This window comes from Geotrypetes seraphini, chromosome 1, assembly GCF_902459505.1.
Source record: "Geotrypetes seraphini chromosome 1, aGeoSer1.1, whole genome shotgun sequence".
NCBI classification, from domain to species: Eukaryota; Metazoa; Chordata; class Amphibia; order Gymnophiona; family Dermophiidae; genus Geotrypetes; species Geotrypetes seraphini.
Window position 1 is genome coordinate 120308366 of NC_047084.1, and position 23388 is coordinate 120331753.

The 23388-nt window shown below is 43.6% G+C and overlaps 1 protein-coding gene across 7 annotated transcripts in view; it reads right to left on the reverse strand.

Annotated features, from left to right (window-relative positions):
• Positions 1-23388, reverse strand: part of LOC117356989 (long-chain-fatty-acid--CoA ligase ACSBG2-like) — a 151547-nt gene that overhangs the window by 82680 nt on the left and 45479 nt on the right. Inside the window, exon 1 of one of the 7 annotated variants that reach the window (XM_033937070.1) lies at positions 8499-8625. The exons of the other annotated variants lie outside the window; for them this stretch is intronic. The gene's annotated coding sequence lies outside the window, so the exon portion shown is untranslated. Of the gene's footprint in view, positions 1-8498; positions 8626-23388 lie in introns of those variants that run through there. 7 annotated transcript variants of the gene reach the window in all.

Sequence of the window (23388 nt, forward strand, 5' to 3'; positions counted from 1 at the left end):
ATGTTTGATTAGCTATGTTTGTGAATTTTTTTCTATGTTTATACAATGTAAACCACTTAGATATAGGCAGTCTAAATTTTAAAAATGCACTTAAGACATTTTGAAAACAGGTCTAGCCTTGAAAGTCTAAGCTCTATCCAGGAGGTCTGGGGAAATGTTCGATTGACACAAGACATCCAAAGCCTAGGCCTTCAACACCCTCCACTCCCTCTAGTTTTGGATGCCCAGGGAGTAGAATGCCTCGCAAGACATCCAGAAAGACTTGAAAATTGGCACTTAGACCTACTGGTGATTGAGTGACAATTTATGCTGTTTTGGGGGGGATGCCTTGACAATGCCCCTGCTTTTTTAAAATTTATAATCGTTTCAAAACATGAAACAAAATTTACATTTAGTTTCAAAAATTATATATCCCACAGCAAGAGAATGTCAGACTCACCGGTCTATAGTTTCCTGTATTACCTCTGGAACCCTTTTTAAAAACTGACTGTCTTCTAGTGCCATGCTGGATTTTTAAAAGATTAAAAATCACTAACATTAGCACTGCAATTTCAATTTTCAATTCTATCAGTACTGTGTTCGGTGCCATCGACTCGTATTTGAGTCCTAGTGACTTGATGAATTAAAGCAATCTGTTTTGTGCTAGTCTGGAAAGATGCAAAGCACCACAAAATTGGTAAAACTGAGGGTTAGTCCACTTGTCTGTAAGACCATCCAGAGCACCTTAAACCAGCAGGTGATACAGGCGAGGCCTCTCAGAATTGTCTATTCCATTCTAGAAGCCGCATCTCCACTGTGAGAAAAACACAACATGGTGTCTGGTAGCACCATAAGATAAAGGAGATTATATATCTGTACCCCAGGGGGGGGTTCAAGGGGGTACGGCAGATTTTAATACTAAAGGGTTATATATAATGTGCGGCGGCAGCCAAAAAAGCAAACAGGATGCTGGGAATTATTAAAAAAGGGATGGTTAACACGACTAAGAATGTTATAATGCCCCTGTATCGCTCCATGGTGGGACCTCATCTGGTGTATTGCGTTCAATTCTGGTCTACATATCTCAAGAAAGATATAGTAGCGCTAGAAAAGGTTCAAAGAAGAGCGATCAAGATGGTAAAGGGGCTGGAACTCCTCTCATATGAGGAAACATTAAAAAGGTTAGGGCTCTTCAGCTTGGAAAAGAGACGGCTGAGGGGAGATATGATTGAAGTCTACAAAATCCTGAGTGGAGTAGAACAAGTACAAGTGCATCGATTTTTCACTTCATCAGAAATTACAAAGACTAGGGAACGCTTGATGAAGTCACACGGAAATACTTTTAAAACCAATTGGAGGAAATTTTTTTTTCACTCAGAGAATAGTTAAGCTCTGGAACGCATTGCCAGAGGATGTGGTAAGAGCGGATGGCGTAGCTGTTTTAAGAAGGGTTTGGACAAGTTTCTGGAGGAAAAGTCCATAGTTTGTTATTGAGAAAGACATGATGGAAAGCCACTGCTTGCCTTGTATTGGTAGCATGGAATATTGCTACACCTTGGGTTTTGGCCAGGTACTAGTGACCTGGATTGGCCACTGTGAGAATGGGCTACTGGGCTTGATGAACCATTGGTCTGACTCAGTAAGGCTATTCTTATGTTCTTATACAACTCCCCCCCTAGAGGAAAGGAAGCTGTAAACTAAGTGACCTAGGAAGGTGCAAAGAGGAGGTCACAGAAGAAGCATCAGGAAACCTTCCTACAGAGCCGGAGAGTGGCTTGATTAATCCAAAGAATGGACTAAACACAAAAGGATGGAAACCCAAGTCAGAGTGTCGGTTCTAGAACAGTGGAATAACTTTGCAAATCTGAGGAGAGCGTGTAGTAACCTGCATGGAGCAGACCTTAAACAGCATGATCCGCCTGGTCTGTACAATGAGGAAGCTACTACCGTATACGTTATATCCTATCTTATTTGGGCTATGTTGTTTCCTGCCTGAGGCCATCAAGGTCTCCTGAAAATCTTGTTCAAAAGTTTCTCAATAGTCCTCGGGGCACACATAGCTAGTCAAGTTGTTGTGGATATCCTGAAAACCCGTCACAAGACTTGCACACGTACTGGAGGCAAATGTGTTGGGCCTATTGACTGTGGGTATCACAAGGACTAGATTGAGAACCTTGATCTACCTTAACCCTCAAGCCTGAGGTATTGCTGGGTGGGGACCCCCTTCCTTTTTATTCATCCCCTTCCCCGCCTTACCTCTCTTTAAATTTTATTTAAACGTCGATGTAATTTTAGATCTTACCCTTACCCCAGTCCCTTTTGCCTAAGTCTTGTCCAATAACTGTTATTTGCATATTGCCCACTTTTACTTTTTATCTTAAATTTTAGCATTGTAAACCAACCTGATACTTGGCAATGGTCGGTATATCAAATAGTGCAAGGTGTGTTTTCTCTTAAGCCTCTTCAGAGTATGTTTTAAGATATTCAACTTCACATAATTGTAGCAGCATTCCATGGCACCAATTCAGGTCCCTTCTGAGGCCTGTGGGCTCTGCAGCTGCCAAAATTGCTCATGATCTGTTGCCTCCCCTGGAGGTGGCTGCGATAGGGTACTGGGGCCAAGTTGCACAGGGATTCTCGGGATTCTCTAATATGCTTGCCCCTTCATTGAACATGTCTAATCTAATCTGAATTTCTGGATTCAACTTATCCAATACAGGTTCAAGGCGATTCACAAGTTAAGAGAACCCAGAAGGTAGTATGGTCAGTGTTCGTTACATCTCATCAATAAGACAAGGTAATTCCTTGTGAGCAGATCAGGCAGAAGTGGGAGGGGGGGAGGAAGGAAGGGTAAACAATTGCATAGCGGATGGCAATTTCAGATACACAAATAGGATAAGGGGGAAAGTTTTAGCTGTGTTGTGCTTTGCTCCCAGTGCCATATGATGCCCTCTGATTTTTTCAAATCACTGGGTCATAGCGGCTTTTAATTAAGTTCAATTTTTCTAAAGTCAGGAAAACCCCATTGCTGTCATGTGATTCAATCATAGACTCTTGGGCTGGGTGACGGTACTGGAACTGAAGATGAACTTGTCAATGGATTGGGGAAAAAGGCTCCTGGACTTATGGGTCTCTCTACTCAACCGATTAAATTCATATATGGCCCTTCCCTCACATACTAACCCACCACCAAAGCCACTTCCAAGGGTGAGATTTTAATCATCTCAGATTTGCTCATCTCTACTTGACAACCTACAATTGATTTGCAACTTGGACCTGGTCTATGTGAAAAGATCTCTGGTTTCCAGAAAGGGCAGACTTCTGGCTGCCAAAGTAAATTTCTGTTGTGGTCAGTGCCTGAGCCATGTTATCTCTCCTCTGTGACGATACTGTAAGCTGGCAGCAAGTACAGCAACCTGGCCAGGATGGTAGACATAAGATGAGGAAGTCTGAAGTATCTTGCTGCATCTTAGTCTCAGTTTCAGATCAAAACAACATTCCAAGAACTGGATAGCTGTCAGGTCTAAGCAGAAATCAACTTGCAGGAGAGGTAATAGAGGAGTTCAAATCAAAATTCTTATAGCCCACAAAGTACCTTAGCAGCTCAACACATATAATGCATAGGCTACTGTAATGCAATATTCAAAGGATTGACAGCAAAAAATCTCTAGCACCTACAAAACGCGGCAATCAGACTCCTAAAAAAACCTCCACGTCCACGATTGTCTCAGAAGCACCATTAGCCCACTGGCTACCCATTACCAAACTTATCTTCAAGAGCCTAGTAATAACATACAAGTCCCTACACATGGCACCCACCCAAACTTCCTCCATACGTTCCAAACAGATCACTCCGCTCCCACATCTGCAAATACCTCCTGCCTGTGCCCTCCAGCTCCAGAATACCTCTATCCCCTTTCAACTTTAGAAAGTTCCCTCTCGTTCTCCCTACCTTAGAGAGTGTGAACAGTCTATCTTTGTCTACTAAGTGTAACCCCCTCCTTCTCATACAGAGGTAAAAATTAAAGGAGCTGTCACTTCTTTTTCTTGTTGGGCTTTCTCAGAAGCCTATTATTGTTTATTTTATACCTATAAAATCAATAAAAATATTTTGAACTAAAAAAAAAAAAAATTATCCCTCTTGAAATAAGTTTTGTTTTGTAGTCGTGAACACCGAGGGTTAAATCGATACCTTTCCCCAGGAGGAGTGAATTACATTAAAAAGAATAATGAATGTAATAATAAAATGGAATGTAACCTGGAAATAAAAATGTTAAACTGTAACCAAAATAGATATAAAGAAGCACTAAGGTTTCAAAATTGAAAATAGAAATAAAATTTAACAAATGCTGTATATCAAATCTAGACAATGAAATTCTACTTCCCCTCTGTACAGTTCTTTTTCCCCAGATTAGGGCATTTGAGGCTTTCTGTCCTTTCTGTTTAGAGCAGGGGTGCCCACACTTTTTGGGCTTGCAAGCTACTTTTAAAATGACCAAGTCAAAATGATCTACCAACAATAAAATTTTAAAAAAACACAACGCACACTGTACGCATAGAAAATGTTAATTATCATTCCTATTCCAGGGTTTTTCAAAGAGGTCAAAGCAGATGACTCTATGCACTATCACCTCAGTAACAACCATACAAAAATAGACAAATATACCCCCCTCCCTTTTTACTAAACCACGATAGCAGTTTTTAGAGCGCAGGGAGCTGCGCTGAATGCCCAGCGCTGCTCTCGACGCTCATAGGCTCCCTGCGCTAAAAAACTCTATTGCGGTTTAGTAAAAGGGGACCTTAGTGTAAAATATAGACAGCAGATATAAATTGAGACACATTTCGATCACTAAATTTAAAATAAAATCATTTTTCCTACCTTGTCTGGTGATTTCATGAGTCTCTGGTTGCACTTTCTTCTTCTGACTGTGCATCCAGTCTTTCTTCCCTTCTTTCAGCCTGTATGCTTCCTCTCCTCCACACCTCATTCCCTCCCCCAACTTTTCCTTCCTCTTCCCTGCCCTTTCTTTCTCTCTGCCTCCCTTTCCTTTTTTTCTGTTTCTCTTCTTTCCTTCTGTCTCCCTGCCTGCCCTTTTCCTTTCTTTCTTTCTCCCTGCCCTCCCCCAAGACACTGCCACTGCCATCGGGGACCCAAACTGCCATCGGGGACCAGGACCCAAACCGCCACCAATAACAGGCCCGAAAGCCGACGCCAATAACACGCCCAAAAGCCGACGCCGCCCCAACCTCTCCCTGCTTCGGCCGACCAGCATCGCGAGGAACTGTTGGGGGAAATGCTGCCGGGTCCTGCCTTCGCGGAAACAGAAAGTAGGCAGGACCCGGCAGCAAGAAGAGAAAATGCTTCACTAACATGTCTCCCGCCTTAGCCCGTAGCGAACGCTTGCTTCAGGGCTCTCAACATGTGCGTGCCGGCTTCCCTTCTCCCCCCCCCCTCCCCGGGCATAACTTCCGGTTTTGGAGGGAAGAGAAGAGAAGCCTGCACGCACACGTTAGAGCCCGGAGCATAAGTTCGCTAGGGGCTGAAATCTCCAAGCCGGTTTTTTTGGGGGGTTTTTTAATGTTCAGCAGCGGCAGATGACAGCTGGGCGGACCGCCCAGCTAAAAGGCCCTAGGGAGAACACTGGAGAGGAAGGCTGATCGGCCCGTAGATCAGGACGGCAACACGAGTCTGCGATCGACTCGAGTTGCCTTCCTGAGCTACTGGTCGATCGCGATCGACGCGTTGGGCACCCCTGGTTTAGAGGAACCACATTGGGTTGCTGTTAGCAGACTTTCTTCCTGAAACAAACCTACTACTCTAAATACAAGCAAATCAATAAGAAAAACCCTATCCTAAATCTAATAACCTCATAGTTGCCTAAAATAGGAAAAAAAACCAGATAATTGATGTTCCCTATACTATTTCCCTCCCCAAAATTTCCTATATATAATCACAAAACTCATCCTTCCTCGAAACATTTCATGCATATAAATCTTTTCCCCAAATCCCAAAAATCTTTACAGAAAAAGATTTCCAAGACAGTTTCACCACTTTGCTTCACTAATAGTCTCTCTCAACATTCCACAGAAATTGGTCACACATCTCATTAACTTCTCCAGAAATCAGCACCACAGACTTATTACACAGAGACTGAAAATTTCTCCAGAAATCAGGTTTCCAAAGCAGTTCACAACCTCGCTTCACCACAGGAATCTCACAAAGGACCTCTCATAAATCTTCTCCAAAAATCAGCACCACAGATTTGTCACTCAGAGAATCTCTCAAAAACGCTTCTCAGAAGATTCTCACAGACTATTTCGAGCATCAAATAGTTTCACAGATAAAATAATTCTTCCCATCAGCCAGAAAGAAATGTTTTCACCCTTACATAAATACCAGAATCTCTCTCTCAAATCTCAACTTCAACCCGAACCTCCAATTTCTATTCAAAATTCAGTAAAACCGGCTATAATGACCCTCTCACAAGGCACAGAAACCAAACTACCTGCACACAGATCCAAGTCACCCTCCCAACTCTCAAATCTGACAGTTCGAATGTTCAAAGCAGCTGATGTTGATCTCTGTACGAGGACAGCAAACCTGTGCAGGAGATCAGCAACAGAATACCAAAATTGCACCAATACAAAAAAAAATAAAATAAAATACACAAACCAAACTTCTCAAAATACGAAAAACCCACAGGTCTTACAGTCCAGATTTTCTTTGCTTTAAAAACACTTTTAAATCTTCAAACCCTGTTTTTCTCACTTGAGCAACTTTTAAACTTTTAACCCTGGTTTCATAAGTCTATTCCCTTCAGTATTTTGAATGTTTCGATCATGTCTCCTCTCAGTCTTCTCTTTTCAAGGGAGAAGAGGCCCAGTTTCTCCAATCTCTCACTGTACGGCAACTCCTCCAGCCCTTTAACCATTTTAGTCACTCTTCTCTGGACCCTTTCGAGTAGTACCGTGTCCTTCTTCATGTACGGCGACCAGTGCTGGACACCGTATTCCAGGTGGGGACGTACCATGGCCTGTTACAGCGGCATGATAACCTTCTCCGATCTGTTCGTGATCCCCTTCTTTATCATTCCTAGCATTCTGTTCGCCCTTTTTGCCGCCGCAGCACATTGTGCAGACGGCTTCATCGACCTGTCGATCAGAACTCCCAAGTCTTTCCTGTATTCGTGCATGAGATTTTTGTTACTGACATGCATCACTTTACACTTATCCACGTTGAACCTCATTCACCATGTCGATGTCCATTTCTCGAGCTTGATTGTCACGTTGCAAATCTTCGCAATCCCCCTGTGTCTTCACTACTCTGAATAACTTCATATCGTCCGCAAATTTAATCACCTCACTCGTTGTACCAATGTCCAGATTGTTTATAAAGATGTTGTAGAGAACAGGTCCAAGCACCAAGCCCTGTTTTAGGTTGTCTTTATATTATTGTGAATGGGCATGGCCGCTCTGGCCGCAGTAAGACACCTTGCCCGAGTCACACAGACCTCAGCCGAGCGGTTTGTCGAGGCTTGGTGAAGCAGGGAATGCAACAACAACAAAAAAAAGGTCAGGTTTCAAATTGCCACTAGATATTTTATTGCACAAGTTCAGCTCAATAAATGAGATACGTTTCTCAGTGTCTCAAACAATGGTGCCAAACAAAATCATCATTCTCAGTTCAAACTTCCAGTCTTGCCAAACAATGCAAAAACCAGGTAAGTCAAAGAACAAACAACACAGGTTGCTTTTAGCATAAGTTCATCCTACAGTACTCTAAGGCAAGTGCTTGGGGAAAACAGGACTATAACTTCCCCAAGCTATGGGATTTCACACCAAATGGAACTAGTCTTCAGATTCCCTGCTCAAAAGAAATCCTTAAACAAGCTGTCAGCCAAAGAGGTACTTGGACAAGAACAAAAGAAAAAAATGCAAAATAACTTTGCTTTGTCCTAATTATTTACAGCAGAAGGAGAAACCAACAATAAGGTGCCAAATGCAATAGCCTATGGTCTCAGAGTCTTGACAAGGCAGTTCTGCTGCCTTGCTCAAGGAGAGAAAAAAAAAAACCCCCAAACTTCTTCCTGCAAATTAAACACTGGAATCTTAATTGCAGGAAACAATAGCTTTAAATTCAAATTTTCCCTTCTTATTTTCAGCACACTTTCTACATGAGGGCTTCTAGCTTTCTTCACTGGCAAATTCAACACCCTCTTCTGACTCCATCTCACAGGTACTTAATTCTTCCTATAAATCAGTGGTTCCCAAACCTGTCCTGGGGGACCCCCAGCCAGTCAGGTTTTCAAGATATCCCTAATGAATATGCATGAGAGAGATTTGCATACCTGTCACTTCCATTATATGCAAATCTCTCTCATGCATATTCATTAGGGATATCTTGAAAACCTGACTGGCTGGGGGTCCCCCAGGTCAGGTTTGGGAACCACTGCTCTATATTATCTTGCTCCATATCAAAGTCCACAACATCCTCAATAAATTCAGCTTGAGGGTTTTACCTGGGAGTCCCGAGAGTTGTCTGTGTGCTGCTTTCCAGCCCTGAGCTGGCGAAAACTCTTTTCCCTTCCAATCAGCCTTGCCTTGAGAGATGGTGTGTGCTCTAGCTGCCCGAAAGCCACTCCTTTTTCTCCCACTCTGCTCTGATTGCTTCAGCACAGCTGAGTTACCCTGCCTCCTGTCAGTAGAATTCTGGTTTTTCCTCAGCTGATTACAATCCCTCTCTCCTGGGTTGGTTGTATTAGTTGTTCCAGCCCTGATCTTCACTCTTCTTCCACTGGGGCATGCTGAGTCTTGTAGTTCCCTCTTTTCCCTACTGTCAATTGCTTTTGGAAAGTTGAACAGGACCTGGTTGTTTTGATATCCTTAGAGCTAGTGTTTAAAGGAAACTTTTGGTTCTGCGGGGCTCTGGGTATAGTTTTAGGGGCAGATGTTTTAGCACTCAGTATCTTGCTTTTATCTTTACTTTACTTTTCTGAGCACTGCTGTGTTTCCTTTAACGTCATAGGGGTATCACTGACACTATTCACTAACTTTTTACCATACAAACAAGTGTCCAGAGTTAAAATGTACATCTCTGAATGTCTGAGGCTTCTCTCCTATTAAGAGAACACAGGCCTCAGAATCCTTCAGTTCAAGTTGTCATTAAACCTAAGAACCTAACAGCTGCACCACAGAGCTATCAGCTTGCACTCAAGTAGCAGGAATAATTAAAGTTTGTATTACGATACTGAATAATATTTCTGAATTTGCTAAACTGTCTTGAATATAAAATGTCTTCTTATTTTAATTTCTTAAAACCTACAAGAGTGGTTTAAGTGTCTATTCATTACATACAGCAAACGACAAAAAAACCAGCAGTCAAAGGTACTATACTGTTGCTCCGTACTACATTGTCTCTCTGTGCAGGCACAGAGACCAAACGCAGAATCAAGCCCAGCACAGCGCCTGTCCGTCAACTCCCGCAATCACTGCAGCCCTGAAACACCCCAATCAAAATCCCACAAGCATATATCATTTTCAAAGAAAGCAGCACCTCTCATTCTTCACTGATGCGCATCGACCCACCTCGCCAGAGGCTGCGTCAGAAAACTCAAATCCAATATCCTCCCAAGAATCGTGGTCTCCTCCAGCTGTATAAGGTTACTTCTCATACAGATGGAGGAGAGACCACAATCTTCGAGGACCTGAGTCCTCCGAAGCAGCCCCTGGCTGTAAATTTATAATTCGTTTGTGCTTTATGTAGATTAACCTTGTTACCCATTCTGAGCTCGTTGGGGTAGAGAGAAAGAGAGGGCACTCTCTAAAGCTAAAAAGGGATAGATTCCGTACAAATGTAAGGAAGTTCTTCCTCACCCAGAGAGTGGTAGAAAACTGGAACACTCTTCTGGAGGCTGTTATAGGGGAAAACAGCCTCCAGGGATTCAAGACAAAGTTAGACAAGTTCCTGCTGAACCAGAACGTACGCAGGGAAGGCTAGTCTCAGTTAGGGCACTGGTCTTTGACCTAAGAGCTGCCGCGTGAGTGGACTGCTGGGCACGATGGACCACTGGTCTGACCCATCATTTCTTATGTGATGCCTCACACTTATGATTTGACAGCATTCAATTCTTAAATTAAGGATTGTTTTAACCCTTTTCTAAACTCGACAATCAAATATTGATCTCACAGATAAGGGAAGATAGTTCCAGACCACAACTGTGAAAGATGACAACAAAATCTTAGTATACGTTACTTGTGTTAAGTTCTAGAGGTTTTACCGGTACCAGAACCCTCCCTCCTCCCCCGCATCTACAGTACAGTCTGCACCCTTTCCAGTTTTCCAGGAACATTGCACGTCTGTTGTGCCAGAAACAAACCCGACCCCTTCAAGAAGAGTACAAAGAACGGGGGAAATGGGATCTCCAAATTCAGTTTACATAAATGTTATTTCAAGCTACTCGAGTTGAGGATGTGCAATAAAAGCAGCTCATGGCCCAGTGCCAAGTCCAGTGAGAATCATTCATAAAGTTTTAACATGCACTTAAAAAAAGCTTTCCCATGTGAAGATGCACAAGATCTACACTAGTTCCCCGACTTTGTGCCCTTGAGAAGACAGTTCAGAGAATGCAGGCTCTACCTACACAACTTTTCTTTTCCCTTTTGGGATGTATTTCCTCCATTTTTTTTTTTTAATCGTAAACCACTCAGAAAAGTTATTGATGGGTATTTTATTTAACAGACTTATAGGCTGCTTATACCTATGCAGGTTCCAGGGAAAATATATCAAACTGACTTTACAAATTACAACTTGTAATAAAATCACTAAACTTGGACTTGGAGGATGAGATGTACGGTGTCTGCATCTGAGACAAACGTGGTTTTTCTTGTTACATAGAGCATGTTGGACTCCAGTTAGATTACAGAAATTAGATAGTTCCAAGTCTAACAGATGCTGGCACTGCCATCTTGAACCTGGGACAATGGATCATTTATTATACTATTGTCCCTTGATACTTCAATTTTGGAGATCCATTTGGGATCAGGTAAACAAAGTAATGGAAAATCCAGTGGCACTAACATATGACACTGTGCTATTTGGCACTTTGATGAGAGCTAAAAGCCAAATATTTCATAATAATAAACTGCTCTTTATTATGACAAGGATTGCCATACAGCTTATTTTAAGGAATTGGAAAAACTGGGATAGATTGAACTATACCTTTTGGTGGGAGTCTGTGTCACGTTTTAAAAATGGAATGTATTATGGCTATACAACAGGGACATTACAAAAAGTTTTTGAAGATTAGGGAGCTATTGACAAAATTTTGCAAAGAGTGATTGTTGATTTTGCCCTTTGGTCATGCACATCCAGGGTGGGTGGGTGGGAGGAAGGGTTGGAAAGTATTTTTTAATTCTTTAATTTGAATGCAATTTTTGAATATGAGAATGGGGGGTGATGATCTATTTGTCATAGATTACAATTTGATTGATTTTAAGTGCTTTTATAGTATAATATGATTGTATATGTTGCACTTATGTATGGCTTAAAAATGAATAAAGATATTTAAAAAAAAAAAATTCCCTAAACTCTGCATTTGCTGCACAAACTCTCACCCGAAGAGATGAGTTTTCAAAAGTCCCTTTAAATTTCAGTAAATTGATGAGTTGTACAGTCAGTCCCCGAGTTATAGACACCCAACTTAAGTACAACTCATACTTGAGAACTAGGTCGCAGCTTCCTTTGATTTCACTGAGCAGTATTTCCAGTGACAGAGACTCCTCCACTTCTCCTGCAGCAGATTCAGGAATGACACAAGGCCGCATTAAGAACAGTATGTGGTTGTGCCTGCTGTACCTTAGAGGGAACACTGGTAGGGACAGTTGGCCCTTTTGTCAGCTGGTAGCAGAATCTGAAAATCTACAAGTTCTGAGTTACATACAAATCCAACTTAAGAAGTAACTTGTTCTTAACCTGGGAACTACCTGTAAAGTAATAATCAAGCCATTGTGACATCACTGCTGAGGTTGGCTCTTAGGCATTGGTGGAATGAGGTATTACGACATCACAATCTCAGCTCTAGAATCTTGCTATTTCTTGGGATCTTCAGCTACTTGTGACCTGGGTTGGCCACTGTTCGAAACAAGATACTGGGTTTGAGGGTTTTTCGGTCTGTTCCAGTATGGCAACTATTATAGAAACATGATGGCAGTAACTAACTATAGACCAGTAGCATCCTTTCCATTTTTGTAAAAATCATGGAAGGATTGGTACATACCCAATTGATGGAATATCTTGATCAGTTCTCTCTTTTAGATGAAACTCAATCTGGTTTTAGACCTTTGTTTAGCACTGAGACAGTAATTACGGCCATCTTGGATAATTTACATTTCTTGTTTAGTAGGGGCCTTAATGCCCTGATTATACAATTTGATATGAGTTCTGCCTTTGACTTAGTGGACCATAGGAAACTGTTACAATGCTTAGATGCAATTGGTATCAGAGGAGAGGTGTTCGACTGGTTTTGAGGTTTCCTTATGTCCTGCACCTATCAAGTACGTTTTAATTACAATCTCTCTGATACTTGGAGTAATCCATCTGGCGTTCCGCAGGGGTCACTATTATCCCCATTGCTTTTCAATTTTTACATGTCATGATTAGGTGCACAATTGACCCAGCTGGGGATAAAATTATTTAGTTACGCAGATGACTTTACGATCATTATCCCATTCGCTACCTCTCTCTCTGAAGTTACTCCCAAGGCAACAGAAGTACTAAATTTGATGGAGCAATGGATGACTGAATTTAGACTGAAGCTTAATTCAGAAAAAACAAAAATTTTTGTAGCTTCGTCACACCCGCTTGATACTAAAACATCACTGTGCATCAATAAACTTAGTTATCCTATTCAATCTACTATGAAGGTTTTGGACCAGGGCCTAACCATGAAAGAACAGGTGGACTCTTTGGTTAGAAAGGGCTTTTTTTAAACTTTCTGGAAGCTTCAGTCCATTAGAGCACATTTTGATGTCTCATCATTTAAAATTTTGGTACGATCCCTTAACTTGATTACTGTAACATCGCCTACTTGGCAATTTCCCAGAAGAATATGCGACAATTACAACTGGTGCAAAATGCGGCGGTCAGGCTAATTTTGGGGTTGAAGAAGTTTGATCATGTAACTCCTTCCTACCAACTTCTGCATTGGTTGCTGATGGAGGCACATGTGAAGTTTAAGTTTGGATGTTTTTGCTTTAAGGTACTTTTCGGTTTAGCTGCTAAATATAACACTGACCTTTTCTCTTTCTCAATCAATAGACATAAGAAAAGCTCACACTTGAATTTTGTTTCTCCACCGGTTAGAGGATGTAAATTTAAAAGACATCATCAACATCTTTTCTCACATCAAGCAACATTATGGGGTAAAGATCTGGAACAATTACTTATGCTTACTATCTATGGAGAATTTAGGAAACACCTAAAAACATGTCTGTTCCTGAAGTACTTAGGTAGCCGATTTGTACAATCTTATTCCACAATAACTGATCTCTAGAGCTGTTAGTCACTAGCTTTTAACTTTGTTAGTTCTACTCATTTTGTAGCATTTTTAATCATTGTAAACCGCATAGAACTTCACCCACTATTTTAAGTTCTTGTAAACCGTGTCGAGCTCCATTCTCATGGAGATGATGCGGTATATAAACTTAAGGTTTAGATTAGATTAGATTAGATGTGGTATATAAACTGTTATTATTATAATGGCCAAATGGCCCATCTAGTCTGCCCATCCGCAGTAACCATTATCTTTTTCTCTCTCCGAGAGCGAGTCAAGTACAGCCAGTCCCTGAGTTAGATGCCCAACTTAAGTAGGACTCATACTTAACATGGCTGCGGCTTCATTTGATTTCACTGAGAAGTATTTGTTTCATTCTTCTACTTTTGATTGATCCTTATTTTTGTCTTTTTAATAATTCAATCTTACTTACTGGCCTGCTTTGATGCTTTTGGGCTTTGCCTGTGGTTTACCTGTGCGGTGCAGTGTGCCGGAAGCACCTCTTGATTTTGGCCACTTTTCCCTTGCTGCTGTCTCGCCTTCGTGGGATCGCACTCCTGTCTAACGGGACCTTGTTGAAGTGCCACAGCCTACTGACGACATCGAGGGATCGCTTTTGGTTGGCTAAGCCTGCCTGGATGTTGAGCGGCCAGATGTTTTGGGTTGGGTGCACCCTTTGTCGCCTCCTTCGACTCCCCAGCTGTTGGTGCCTGGTGGGGTGCGACACGATGTCTGGCGTATCTTGGAGGAGCTGGCTGATATTTGGGATTAGCTCTGGGAGTCTGCTGCCTTCAGTTGCCTCAGTGTATGGTATGGTGTGCTGCTCCCCTGTATTTGGAGATCCCGATGCTGTGGCTGGACTTTTTGAATCCTGCCTTTTCTCCACCTCAACTGTGTTGCTTCGGACTGCTATGTTTGATTTGATTCTCACTTTTCTTTAATTTCAAAAGTTTATTGAGAAAATGCAAACAAAGATCAAACATAACAGCTTATTTCCATTCTCAAAAGCCACAAACCCTCCCCTCCCCTACAGTCTTGCAGGTAATACAAACAAAGGCTCTACCACTCCACATAAACATCCCAGATCTTAGCATAAGCAGGCAAGGCAACATGTTTAATTGCAGTCAAGTGCGACATTAACCGACGATAGTCCAATTTAGCATAAAACAGAGTCCTGGACAGTTGGGTTACTTCCACGTTGCAGCCACCCCCAAGCGGGCAGCTGTGAAAATATATGCTACCAAATGCTGCTCAGCCCTGGTATATCCCGGTAAGGGGACATTCAGCAAGCAACAGGCAGGAAGCAAAGGACAATGTCTCTGCAGAACTCACTCCACCTGATGCCAATAGCGCTGAATAATGGGGCATGTCCACCACAAATGAAAGAAGTCCCCCTTAAGAGCATACCCATGCCCAACAACTATCAGATGTTATGCTGGCATGATACAGAAAGTTGAAAAAGCCATGCCACCCGTCTCCCTCTGAACCCTAAAACACCTTCCCAAGCATCCCGATATGGGTCCACAGGGGCCTCTCTTAGCAAAAGGGCTCGATAAAGCCGGGAGATACCCCCTTTACCTGCCCCTGAATGAAGGGCCCGTTCCAGGAATGTCTCCCCCAAACTAAGGTCCCAAAAAACTCTTTTTTATATAAGAAAAAACGCAATTGGGTATACACACGTGTCGTAAGCCCATGTTCATCGCTAAGAAGATCAAAGGAGAGAACATCCCCGTCCTCCCAAACTTGGCCCAAAGTACGAGGCCCCTCCCAAACCGGTTCTTCCCAACCCGCTAAAAAGCCATGAGCAGTGCAAATGGGGGTGCGAAGAAAATATGCCCTCTCCGGGAACATACTCTGACCATGTGCACATGATCTCCGCTAAAAAGGGATTAGCTTGCTGAATTTGGTCCCTTAAGGCAGCCAGTGGGGCCCATAGCAACTTCCACCATGTAAAGTCAGGTATGAAAGACTGAACCATGGACAACCAAGGGCGATCCTCATAGGTAACCCATACTGCTACCTACTGCAACAGAGCTGCTTTATGATATAAACTGAAATTGGGGACTCCCATACCTCCCTGAGATTTACTTTGAAATAGGATAGAACGGTGGACCCCAGGAGGCCTCCTATTCCAAATATACAAACACCTGCCTAAGCAGCCTTCGAAAAAAATGCAGGAGAAAGCTCCATGGGCAAAGCCATGAACAAATACAGTACCTTAGGCAATCATTTTCACTGCAGCAATCCTACCTAGCCAGCTAGTATTCAAACCCTCCCACCTTTCCAGTTCCCCCAAAATGGTCTGAAGCAAGTCAGGGAAATTAGCCTTAGAGAACTCTGCAGAAGTCAGATGGACCCCTAGGTATTTTATAGACCCTGACGCCCATTGATACAGAAAGGTGGACTGCAATACTGCAGCCTTCTTAGGTTGCACAGTAAGATTCAAAATTTCTGATTTAGTAAAATTTACTTTAAAACCTGAAAGCTCACCATACTCCTGCAGAACCTGCGACCCCGCAACCATAGACGTCTCCGGCTCCTGCAGAGTTAGACTATCATCTGCAAATAGCAAAATTTTTTGCTGCTGGTTGTGGCTCTCAATCCCCCATATATCCGAGCATTGGTGCACCTTACAGGCCAGGGGCTTGATTGCAATAGTGAACAAGAGGGGAGAAAGCACAGCCCTGTCGGATATCTGGAAAAGATCAAAGGGCTCTGTATAAGATCCGTTGATCTGTAGAGTCACCAAAGGGGAAAAGTAAGCACCGCAATCCAAGCAAAAAATTGACCCCCTAACCCCCAGCTCACCCTATCAAATGCTTTTTCAGTATCTAGAGACAAAATAAGTGAGTGTAAGCCAGACCTCCTGGCCGCCCAAATAAGGTGCAAAGCTGATTTAATGTTATCGAATGTTTACCAATTACATACAAAGCCCGCCTGATTTTTATGGATCAACTTTGCAACTACAGTCTGCAATCTAGCTGCCAATATTTTAGTAAAAATCTTATAATCACTATTTAAAAGTGAGATCAGCCGGTAAGATTGGCATTCCAAGGGAGACTTACCCAGTTTCAAAATCAACACCACTGCTGCTAGCTACCAAGAATAGGGAAGCAGATATCCATCAGCTAAAGATTTAAAGACTCTGGTTAGTAAAGGGGCCAACAGTAACATAGTAGATGACGGCAGATAAAGACCCGAATGGTCCATCCAGTCTGCCCAACCTGATTCAATTTAAATTTTTTAATTTTTTCTTCTTAGCTATTTCTGGGCAAGAATCCAAAGCTTTACCCGGTACTGTGCTTGGGTTCCAACTGCCGAAATCTCTGTTAAGACTTACTCCAGCCCATCTACACCCTCCCAACCACTGAAGTCCTCCCCAGCCCATCCTCCACCAAACGGCCATATACAGACACGGACCGTGCAAGTCTGCCCAGTACAGAGAAGCAAAATATTTATAAAACCCATTCGAGAATCCATCAAGACCAGGCAACTTTCCCATTGGCAAAGAATGAATGGCCTGCAACGTCTCCTCCATTGTGATAGGACCCGAGAGTCCCACGGCTTCTGTCTCAGACAGACTGGGCAGCTGAAGAGAATCCAGGTAGGCATCCACTTTTTCTACACTCTCCACTTCTAGCCTCTTTTTTCCCAAAGAAGATCTTCTCCTTCATCCTCCTCGTGTTCATCCCTTTTTTAAGTTTGCTTTTCCTGCAATTACTGTATTTCACCAAAACTTGCTTATTGTTTTTGTTTTAAGTCCTTAATTTGTCTTGTCGATAGGCATTTCAACAAATTTTAATAAAACTTGAAACAAAATCGATGCCCTCAATCTAAGAGCTTCTTTGAAAAGCAGCTGCCTTTGAAAAGGGCTATTAAGGCCTCGAGCATTGCAAGTCAAAAAAATGTATATGTCCCTTCCCTGCCATTTAACAGTAAAGGCAGCCTGCCCCCCAAAATCCCTCAACAAGGGGAACCCCCCTAACAGTCAGAGTCCCAGAAACCCCCAAAAAACTGACATACAACGAATCAAACCCTCCTCCCCACACCCTCAGAACAAGAAACCCCATACCACTCCCTAAGGGAGAGCCCTTGAAGTATAGAATAAAGGACCCCAGCCCCTAGCCCCCTGTTAAGCAACCAAATTGTCACACAATACCCCCCTACATAGCCCCCCATCATATCAATAGCAAAATTCCTCAGAGTAAAAAAAGCCCTTACATAACCTGAAACAACCTCACAAGATTGAAGATTGGGTGCACAACAACCCCTGATCATAGATCAACTCACAGAAACCCAGGCTCAGTTTAAAGCCCAAAGGTCCTCATCAGGAAGAAGACCAAAGTCTCACAAATCAGAACAAGACCTCCAAAAGGAAGCAGACATAGTCATCCTTTGGGTCCCATATCCATGGATGCCTGGGATGACTGTCTCTGCAGCTGATGTTTGCCAGACATCGGTTGTTGCCATCTAGGTGGCTGCGGCTTGGTCAGTACTCTTGTCCCAGTCTACTTCAAGTCAAATGTAGGCTTCAGTTGAGGGAATTTCTTCATAGCTTTGTCTTTGGAGCAAAGCCTATGTATTCTACCATCCTGGTAATAGGTGCTGCCACTTATATCGGATGCCCTGGTCCCGGAGCAACAGCGTCATGTTGTAACCCGTTCTGGGTTCCTTTGGGTTAAATAAACAAATAAATACTTTATGGAAGGCAGGGAACGATAAAGTGCAATGAGGGTTGCAAAACGGTCGTGGTCTGAACTGCATTAGCAATGACCTGCTGGTGGCACGATTGATCTATATTGGTAAAACAGTTATTTGGTCATGAGTTGAATATTTAACTTAAGAAATTTGTATTTTGAATGAAAGTGGCACTATTGTTAGTTGAAAGATTGACATTAGAGTGCCTATCAGTATAAACAGTGGTTCCCATGGGAGGTTTGTTTATCAAATACTAAGGTCGGACCAGACACCTTCCACAGGCCTGGGCTTGCGCTTTCTCTAATGTGTTTCGTCCCAAAATGAGTTCCAAGCAGATTACAGAAAGAACCCGACGGGGAATTCAAAAAAACTTAAAAAGCAGCACTTTCTAAAGACCACCATCCCCCCCCCCCCATCCTTTGTCAGATAAGGACAGTACAGTTTCCTTTTAATGCTTGATCAGTTATTCCAAATGCGCAGGTCAGCACCCTCTGGTTGAGGCGCAATGGCTGGTCCTGCTCCATTAATCACCAAGGGCTCAGCCAAAACCAGGTACTTGTGCGATGGGACAAGCTGAATTAAGATTGTAGCCTGCATCCCAGGCAGGACTCATCCGCTAACCCACAACTTATTACATTCATAGAACCCCATGTCAAACTTATGCAGTAGCCAAAATTATAATCTGTTAAAAAAAAAAAAAAAATTCCCCCAAAAAACACACAAGTGCTGATCGTTGCCAGGAACAAAAGTCAAACAAAACATTACACAGCAAAAGATTTATTGAACGAGTGTTTAAAAAATAAATCTAAAAGCCCCTTAAGAGATGGGAGTGTGTGGTATAGTGGTTAAAGCTACAGTCCCAGCACCCTGGGGTTGCGGGTTCAAATCCCGCACTGCTCCTTGTGACCCTGGGCAAGTCACTTAATCCCCATTGCTCCAGGTACATTAAATAGAGTGTGAGCTCACCGGGACAGAATGTTTGAGTACCTGAATAATTTGTAATCCACACAGAATTGTAGGATATGTAGAATATAAATTAAATCAACCAGGGGACACTCCCCATCCTCATCAACTAAAGGGGGCAGAGACCCAGCCGTTCTTTACAAAGACCTGTAAGAGCCTCGACCCCTGCAGAAACACCCTCCCCCTTCAGAGCACCATATTTCCCGTTTGCATGCCCCCCTAATCCGAGTAGTGGCATTGGGACTTACCCACCTTAATGCTGCAGATACATCCAGCCCTTTGCAATCCCCAGTAACCGTTCTGCCACCTGCCAAACACCGAATGCCAGGGGAGGGCCAAGGGCTCCCTGCAGGGTCCTAGCTCCCTCTCAGACACAATGGACCTGCTGCCATCACTCCCACCCCCAGCTGTTAACAGTTTTGGGAACTGGCAGCATTTCTGCCACTCAGGAGGAGGGGGAGTGAACAGATGTTTTCGAATCTGCCAAATCTGTAGGGATCAGTGTCGGATTTAAGGACTCACTTTTGTGTTTGCACCTGGATTTATAAAAACTTCCTGCCTCTGGTAATTATTGGATTAAGGAATTTGGTTCATACCCTCGAGGGCACTCGCATCACAACCCCACAGGCTTAAGTCAGCCATCTTTTGATATACCACAGAAGATGAAACATATCCATGTGCTTTACAAGATTTCCAAATATTGAAAGTAATTTTTTTTAAAAAAAGTTAGTGTAATTATGATATTGCAAGTAGAAAAGTATATTCAAGAAAAAGGAGAAAGATGAGACTCAAGAACAGCTAGGTAGGGTGGCCGTCAGAACTACATCCCCAGCACGGTCCAGACTGGGGCGAGGCTCCTTCTTGCTTCTCTGAGATAAGTGATGAGGCCGGAGTGAGGGCAGGAGGGACCCAGCTAACTTCCAGTCTGTTCCCTGCACCTTTGACGGACATTTTGAACTCGTCAGTATGAGCCAAAGGGTCCCTGAGAGGCAGAGATCCTAGAGCAGGGGTGTCAAAGTCCCTCCTCGAGGGCCGCAATCCAGTCGGGTTTTCAGGATTTCCCCAATGAATATGCATGAGATCTATTAGCATACAATGAAAGCAGTACATGCTGTGGCTCCCAGCCCTAAGTGAGGAAGCTGATGCACACAAGAGAAATCAGAGGTCCTCCACCGCCAAGTAGTGGTAAAGTACAGGGGGGGGGGACTGCCCCAGGCACTGTCTTGGTGGGGGTGCTGGCACCTCTCCCCCTCCCACTTCTTCCCCACAACATGCACGCCTTCAATTCATCCCCAATGGTGCAAGCAGCAGCACCACCTGCTCCTTGCGCCCGTCTCGGCACTCCCCATGAGATACTGCTCACACCAGGGAAGCTAAATAGCTACGGGGGAAAGGAAGGGGAGCGTGCATGGCAGGGGAGGAGTCGCCACCTCCCTGAGCTCCTCCCACTCTCACTACACCACTGCCCCCAGAGCAGGAAGGAGAAGCCAACGGAGATGGGATCCTGAAGAGATTGCGAGATGGGAGGCAGAACCCAAGCTCCTGGTGAAGACCCAAGGACAGAGCCACAAGTGGAAAGGGGTTTGGCACCAGCGCAACCATTTACAATCCATAAAGTAAACAAGTTCACGGCAAACCACCACAGATACTTTGCTCTAGATGCACTAAACACTCATCGTGTACCAACCAACTGAATTTGCTGACCCAATCTTCAAAGCAGCTCACCGTATGGTTTTCCGTGCATTCGTATATTCTCTGACTCTGGAATGCAAATGACCTAATTACTATTAAAATTAGGTCATTAATATTCAAACGAGCTATCCAATCAATGGACTAACATGCATTTGGGGATTAATAATAGGAAGGAACCGTATATGCTGGGAGGAGAGAAGCTGATTTGCACGGACGGGGAGAGGAACCTTGGGGTGATAGTGTCCGAAGATCTAAAGGCGAAAAAACAGTGTGACAAGGCAGTGGCTGCTGCCAGAAGGATTCTGGGCTGTATAAAGAGAGGCGTAGTCAGTAGAAGGAAGAAGGTGTTGATACCCCTGTACAGGTCATTGGTGAGGCCCCACTTGGAGTATTGTGTTCAGTTTTGGAGACCGTATCTGGCGAAAGACGTAAGAAGACTTGAGGGCGCTGAAAATGATAGGAGGCTTGCGCCAGAAGACGTATGAGGAGAGACTGGAAGACCTGAATATGTATACCCTAGAGGAAAGGAGAGACAGGGGAGATATGATTCAGACGTTCAAATACTTAAAGGGTATTAACGTAGAACAAAATCTTTTCCAGAGAAAGGAAAATGGTAAAAGCAGAGGACATAATTTGAGGTTGAGGGGTGGTAGATTCAGGGGCAATGTTAGGAAATTCTACTTTACGGAGAGGGTGGTGGATGCCTGGAATGCGCTCCCGAGAGAGGTGGTGGAGAGTAAAACTGTGACTGAGTTCAAAGAAGCGTGGGATGAACACAGAAGATTTAGAATCAGAAAATAATATTAAAGATTGAACTAGGCCAGTTACTGGGCAGACTTGTACGGTCTGTGTCTGTGTATGGCCGTTTGGAGGAGGATGGGCAGGGGAGGGCTTCAATGGCTGGGAGGGTGTAGATGGGCTGGAGTAAGTCTTTACAGAGATTTTGGTAGTTGGAACCCAAGCACAGTACCGGGTAAAGCTTTGGATTCTCGCCCAGAAATAGCTAAGAAGAAAAAAAAAAAATTTAAATTGAATCAGGTTGGGCAGACTGGATGGACCATTCGGGTCTTTATCTGCCGTCATCTACTATGTTACTATGTTACTATTGCAAAGCCATAAGCGGAACACTAATATGGACTTAAAAAAACACAAAAGGCAGGAGGGATGCCTACACCCTCCTACCACCAGATGCCCCCTGACCCCTCCATACCTCTACGTGAAGACAGCAGGAGGTATGCCCAGACCCTCCTGCTCACAGGCAGGCCTTCCCCTTCCTGGTGCATCCTGGGATGAACAGACAGGGGCCTAAGGCCCTGATAGGCTCAGAAACCACCTTGGAGGGGCCTTAAACATCTGGCTGGTGGGTATCTCTCCTGAATACTTTTTGTAAGGTACAGGGAGTGGGGAAGAGGAGGGAGATCCTGGCAAGAGGGATTGGTTTGGCTCGGCAGGGGGGCATCATTTGGGGCATTTTTTTTATGGGGCAGATATTGTGCATGTGTTAACACATGCAAAACATCTGTGCCATTAATTTAAAGAACAGGAGCGTGCCCCAAACCAGCTCTGTGCATGTGTGAGAACTGGTTTCTAAATGAGCGATCGGATGGGATTACGGCTGCCCTCTACAAAACTCATTTGCATGCAAAGCTGTTTGAATATCAATCGCTGTTTAGAAATCAGCCAAAAATCTGCCCACAGCAACCCACATTGTCTTAACTTCTTTTTGGTGCGTCTAGCTCTCTAATCCACAAGGAAAGAAAACAAAACAAGAGTTAGTTCAATCCAGGATAGCAAAACAATCCATTCTTGGTTTTTTGCTTTTATTTCAAAATGAAGCTGGCTAAGCAGGTTTATAGTTGTATTTGCAATTCTTTCACTTTAGAATTCAAGTCATAAACTCAGAATATTTACTGCTCCCCAGTTCCTTCTTGTATGTCTCTTCTGTAACCAAAGCCTTCTCTTTGGGCAGCCCACCACCCTCTCACAGCTGATTTTCTACCAACTGTGTCCACCCACGCTGCCTTTTTACTTTCCCAGTCTCTGACTTGCATTGCAATCCACGACTTCAGGTAGCGTTACCAGACGTCCAGGTGTCCGGCCACCTTTTCAAAACCCGGCATTTTGTCTGGATGTGACGCAGTGATATTTCATGCATGCTCGCAGGTGTGCAACATGACGCCGCATCTGTGCATATGCAAATGCACTCAAGACGTGGCCCGAAGAGACGAGGTTTGTGTGGGCGCAGGCCATGCATTCTCTTTTTCCAGATGCAAGATCTGGTAACCCTAGGTTCAGGTAATGGGAGAACCTCTGCTTCCATCCAGTCCATTCCCTGCTGCCTGCTCTCCTCCTGTTTTGGGATTCCCTTCCTGATTAACCCCCTCCCTTCCCCCCACCAATGGAGAGATGTAGGATTTACTAGGAATCTGGGATATTCACTGGGTTTCATGGGATGAGATTCCCTCTCCCTTTTCCCCTGCATTGGTATAGCTACTCTCTAGGTCCC